This window comes from Miscanthus floridulus, chromosome 2, assembly GCF_019320115.1.
Source record: "Miscanthus floridulus cultivar M001 chromosome 2, ASM1932011v1, whole genome shotgun sequence".
In the NCBI taxonomy this organism is placed as follows: domain Eukaryota; kingdom Viridiplantae; phylum Streptophyta; class Magnoliopsida; order Poales; family Poaceae; genus Miscanthus; species Miscanthus floridulus.
Window position 1 is genome coordinate 84,792,876 of NC_089581.1, and position 6,354 is coordinate 84,799,229.

The 6,354-nt window shown below is 43.4% G+C and overlaps 1 non-coding gene across 1 annotated transcript; it reads right to left on the reverse strand.

The window, feature by feature from the left end:
* Positions 1–4,133: 4,133 nt before the first annotated feature.
* LOC136541011 (small nucleolar RNA R71) lies at positions 4,134–4,236 on the reverse strand. Its single transcript, XR_010780127.1, has one exon. It is a non-coding gene; the product is annotated as a small nucleolar RNA R71 (small nucleolar RNA).
* Positions 4,237–6,354: the final 2,118 nt, after the last annotated feature.

A 6,354-nucleotide genomic window follows, 5' to 3' on the forward strand; every position in this document is an offset into this window, starting at 1 on the left:
TCATGCATATATTGGCTCGAGATTTGTTTCCTTGCCAAGATTTGTTATTGGATACTCTGTTTGGTACAAATAATGATTTATGGAAAAAGTCTATTGAACCTTTGTAACTGGCTGTCCATTTTATCCGTTCTCTTATAAAATAGATATTTTATTTTTAAAGTATTGAAAATCATTTGAATAATTTCATGAGGCAGTTTTGTTGATATGTTTACGTGGATGTTGAAATGTTGGTGAGTTAGTAATAACGTTGGAAAAAGTCTTAGCATGTTTCAAACATATGGTTGGTTACTAGTTAGGGCTAAAAGTTAGTCCAAATTAGCTTTGACGGCCTAATTAGCTCATCTATTAGCACTCATACACTAGAGCTGTCGTGGTTCACCACAAATGGCTACCACCACCATTTCTCTGCCCTATCCGCCCCAAGGTAAAGCCTCCTTGCACAGCTTTTGACCTCCCCAACCACCGAATCAAGTCTGCTGGCTTTGGATTAGGACCTTCCCCAAGCCTGGCCATCCATCGTTGCCTGTAGGCCCCTCGCCGTCCGCTTCTTGGCCAAGCAAGTGCGGATGCCGCACGCCTTTCCCTGGATGCATAGGCGAATATTGGTTGTGAGCCGGGCCGAGCTCTACTCTGCTTTCCACGTTCGTGGTATTTGATGTCTAAGGTGATGACATCCTTTCCCATATCTCTACAACTTAAAACATTTAAACTGAAATCGTCAACAACACTTTGACGTCCCCGTGACTTTCCACGTAGACTTCGAAAACACCTCCCCCACCTATCCAAAACCGGAAACCGACTCCCCCACCGTGACTCTGTAACACCCTCTGTTTTGCATCATAATAAAAATCACTAAAAATTTGAACTTTTTCAAAACTTTACAACAAATTAAAACTTGACTAGTTTAGTTTATACAAAACCCTTTTGAATAATCTTTTCCAAAAGACTTGCATCAAAACTCACCATATGCACTTAAAATGTTTGGAATGTTTGAATTGCTTGTTTGAATATTTGTATGAATTGTTTGCCCTAGAATTTATTGGTACCAAATATCCCTCCTTGATTTATCTCCAAAATTCCTTGATCAATGGCCTTGAAAGCAACCCTTGACTATCCCTAACTACCCAAACCATCCATCTTGCAAAATCCCATAAAATCCAAATCCAAATCAATTCAAATAAAGCCCCAACTTGACATGGAAAAAGATGTATTTACCCCTGTTGTTTCTCTCTCTCTTCTCGCTGATGTGTGGGTCCCACATGTCAGTTTCTTTTTCAACCTTCGACCATCACCACGCAACAATGGGAGGGGAGGGGACATCGCACAATGGCCTGGGCGCGTCGCCCACGACTTGGGCGCGTGATGGCCTAGGCGCAGTGGCCTAGGCGAGGTGCCCAACTAGCTCCGACCACGCAGCGACGGCGCCCAGCTAGTGCTCGGTGCATGGTGATGGCGAGCCGCTGCGGGCGAGCTTTGCCGTGTGTGAGTGCTTTTTCTCAAACTCCGGTCTCAAAAGAACGCGTAGGGCGGCTCCGCGGCTTCAGGACACGATGGCGAGCTCGCCGGAACCAATCTTGATGGAATTGGCTACATGAGCTCCTCCCTTCCTCTTGTTACGTCATGATGGCTGGAGGTTGAAGAAGAAACTGACATGTGGAGCCCACGCGTCAGCGAATATAGAGAGAAACATCAGGGGTAAATACGTCTTTTCCCGTGTCAAGTTGGGGCTTTTAGGCTCACTGTCACACTAGCATGCCCATTTGGCGTGCCGCATTAGTGAAAGTGGCAAAAGCGTAGGAGATTCACTATTTATGATGGCAATTGTGTAGGAGCACGCACAAAGTTGCCAAACGGAGGACTTCCATCTGTAAGGATGGCAAAAAGTTAAATATCCCCTCTACCACTGTTGGCGGTCCTTAACTACAAAATTCAACCACCAATTGAAGACTCAAAAAGGGAGAAACAAGCAAACTTATACACATACACCTTTACTATTAATAAAGTTCCACATGTATTTGGAGATTACTATTTTGCAGGACTTACATATAAATACAGTGGAAAATACATCGAAAGCCACAATCTAGAGAAGCATACTGCAGAAACGCGCAAAGGAATAGGAAAAAGGACCACTCACCTAAACAATTTGGGTGCCAAACCACCGAGGGAGCAACCTAGGCCCACTCAACAGCCGACCAGAGGAAGGTGGTCATGGGGTAGCTCCACCAGGGTGCGCCCGCACCCCTATGGCTACCACTCAGGCCCATCCTTCATGTGGCGGTTCCATTAATGCTCCAGAAGGCGATGCTTAGGGGATCTCCTCCGAATATTCCACCAAACCATCGTAGAGAGTAGTATAAGTGGAGGGGGAGATCTCCCTCTCAACACACACAACATTTGGAGCCTCTACCTCATTCCGCACTTGTACTCTTTTACTTTTAGTAGTCATTTGGAGCAAGGCAAAGCTACCTTGGAGGGCTTGACTCCTTGGAGAATCTTGGTATGAATAAGATAAAGCTTTTCTCCAAAGTCTTGCCCTTTGTTTACCAATATAGTCTTGCTTCTGAACTAGAGTATGGTCTTCATGTTATGATCTTGACATATGAATAGGCATATAGTTTCTATGTTATGAACTTAACATGTAGAATGTTAAGCCTAATCATTCATATGACATGATTAGAATTAGAGCTAAGTTGAGGTGGTGGTTTGTTGTTCCTTTGGGTTTGGCCATGTCCTATGCTTGTCCATCCGTAGGGTCAGAGTCCTGGGGGGATATGGGTAGTTTCTTTATACACGGGCATGGTGCTCGGGTATATAGGAACCTTCGGATGTGATGGTGCTCCATGGTTGAGGGGGTATGCGGTAGGTGGTGACAGCCTTGCCCGTCCCTTGTAATCCCCCATGTTAGAGTATTCATATAGGAGTTCATAAAGTCTCCCTAGCTTGCTAGCAGACCAGTACCCAGAGATCTTCTCGTCGATCTTACACTTATGTCTAGCTCTAACCATGTAATTTATATGATTATCAACTATTATTTGCATGGCTATACTAGACCAAGCCTGCTCCACTTAGGAATATTCTTTTATTCTTTCTTTCTCTTCTACATTGAGGGTCACCAGAGTGTGTGTCCACTATCTTGAACTATACCATGTTTACCCCTGTTATAAACTTTGTTTCACTTTACAAGCATGTCATCTTATTCATATCCATACTAGAATCTTTACACCATGCCTTCCTTTAGGAAAATATAAATAATGATACCTTGAATACTTATGGGTGAAATGCTACAACGATAGATCTGTGCGCTTGTGGATATTTTCTACAATCGTTAAGAACTATCGTAATGGTGTTTCTTGGTGACATTGCTAAGGTTTACTAAATCTTAGTGATGATGCTAAGAAATACCATCATGCATTTCTGGCGCCATTGCCAGGGATGGATTCTATCTTTATACTTGGTAATTGCGCTAAGAAATGCCAACAAGCATTTTCTGGTGCCGTTGCTAGGGAAGGCATTGGTTAAAAAGAATCTAGTAGGATATGTTCATGATAATATCCATGTATGGTAGCCATTGTTTATGCAGGCTAACTCTGCTTGTTTTATCCTATTGTGGATGAAAACAGGATAGTGTATGACCGGTTTTGTTCTATTGGAAAACTACATTGAAAATCCGGAGGCACTCCTAAGGAAGAACCGGTCTCATACCATTTCTTCTTCTACCACTCCTCACACAGCCAAACCAGTCACCCCACACCATCAACTACTACCGCTATGGCCAAAAGTCACTCCATGAGTTCTCCGTCCCTACTATTGCTAATGTGCCCGTTGGGCCCGCTGTCAATGTAGGTGACAAGAATTTCAAACTCCGTACTAGGCTGATCACGATGGTGTAGACAAACCCATTCTATGGTTTGCCTAGTGAGGACATGAACACGCACATGCAACGCTTCGTTGAGCTATGTGACACCATCATCATCAAAGATGTCGCACCAGATGTCATCAGACTTCGTCTGTTTCCCTTCTCCCTCATGGGGAAGTTGAAACAATGGTTCTACAAGGATAAGGAAGCTGTCAGCACATGGACCAAATGCTCCACGACGTTCCTCGCAAAATTCTTCCCTATGGGCAAAACCAATGCCCTAAGGAAATTTCAAACTTCCAGCAGAATTCCATGCAGACTATCCCTGAGGCATGGGAAAGGCTGTAGGACTACATCTAGGCATGCCCGCACCATGGGATAGAGAATTGGCTCATGCTCCAGAACTTCTATGATGGGTTAACACCCATGTCAAGGGGCACATCAATGCTGCTACTGGAGGAGCCTTTCTTTCCCTCACCATCAATGGAGCTATGGCTCTCATTGAGAAAATGGTGTCGAATCAAAGCTGGGGGGAGGAAAGGTCAAATAAGCAACAAAAGGCATGCATACTGCGAAGGAAACAGATATGCTTGCCACAAAAATAGATCTTTTTGTGAAGGGGCTCAACGAGCAAGACCATGGAAGGGAAGCAATGAAAGATCGGGGGATTGAGTCTCCTTGTCAGAGAAGCAATGACGATTCGAATTGATTAGGCCTAGCTAGGGTTTCCTTACAACACGACATACATAGGTCCCAGACCTACATATATCAACATTCACTCGGATCCTCCAAAACGTGAAAGGGTTCATGATACCTGAGAGCACAGTACGCCACCTCCCTGCACCGTTCCATGATGGATTCATAGGATGTGTACATGCTAATCTCGCCATCTCTCCACTCCTAGTGCATGGTTGGACTTTCACATATGTAGTATGTGGCCAGTACTGCAAAGTCTCAACCACGACAGGTGTAACACCCCTGGTGTTAAGTAGTATGTGACCTTCTATTTTTGAAATTCACCTAAATACTTGAAATTATGCTCTAATAAACTTTGAGGTGTAAAGTAGGTGCTTTACACTAGTGACAAGCATGGAGTATGAATTCAAGTCCAAACCATTAAAAATTGAGCCCTAAATTTGAATCCGAACTTGCATTTCAGCACTTAATCAAATTTGGTTAAGTCCTGGTGACGGTGCCCTACTCCCAGGATTCTCGACTACCGGATATGCTAGGTACCGAATCCGTACCGAAGAAAAACCAAAGGTTCGCGACTCGCCTATTTAAGGAAGGATATCTGAAGATCACGTCAAGACTCCAACTAGGGCACGACTATGTAACTTGTAGGGCAAGTAGGCCACGGAGATAAATAGCTAGCCATCCGCTCTATTGTAATCATCAAAACTCTCATAGGCATAGCCATCTTATACTCGCCATCTCGCCATCTCAACGAGATCATAATCTAACAAGTAGCAACTAGACATACGATTTTTACTCGCTTCCTGGGGGCCCGTGTGGCAGAACCTCCTAAATTATAGGACCCACATGCACTTGTCACTGTCCAACGACCTTTGACAACTATGCATATGTTCCTAATAACTTAAGAAGTCTGTCGGGTGTCCTCGAGGAACCCCGAATCATCCACAATTTCTGAGCAGGATCACATTACAGAGTCATTGCAGTATTACAATATTTATTCAAATATATACATCGGAGTAAAATAGCAGAAGTCTTATGATAACTTAATTTACAAACCAGTTGTTTCAAACCTTACAAACTAAGTTCGATAATTATTACAAATCATAGTAGTAGTGGAGTGGCATAATTAACATAAACATAACACACAAAATAAGCATCCTAACCAAGGATCACACATTCACTTATCGTCATCGATAGGAACAACAGTCATGCAGCAAGGTCCAAAACAGACCTGCTCATGAGGCTCACCTGCAACAAGGGTCAATGAACCCTGAGTACAAAAGTACTCAACAAGACTTAACCGAAATAAAACTAAGAAGAATCAGGAATGCAGGCTCAGGGATTCAAGGTATGGCTTTAGCGATACTCAAAGTTCTTTTGCGTAAAAGCTCCTTACAAATTTTTAGTATTTCAACATTTAAACTTCATAAGAACAATATATGAATCTGCCATGATCCATAATGAGATCATGAACTTCATATCCAACTCTTTCTCAAATCTAGCTCAAGTTTCAGTTATTAAACTACGATGATGAATAGTGAGTTGAGTCTCCATAACCGAGGAGCAACGACGATTCGAACCAATTAAACCCAGCTGGGGGTTCCAGACCACACGACATATGCAGGTCCCCGACTTACATATATCAACCTACCCTCAGATCTTCTAAAATAAGAACAGGTCCACACCACCCGAGAATACAGTACTCCACCAATCTAGCCCATTGCCACATGGGTACACGCTATTCCCGCCATCTCTCCACTCCTAGTGCGTGAATAGCCATTCTTGTAATAGAATAGCCAAGT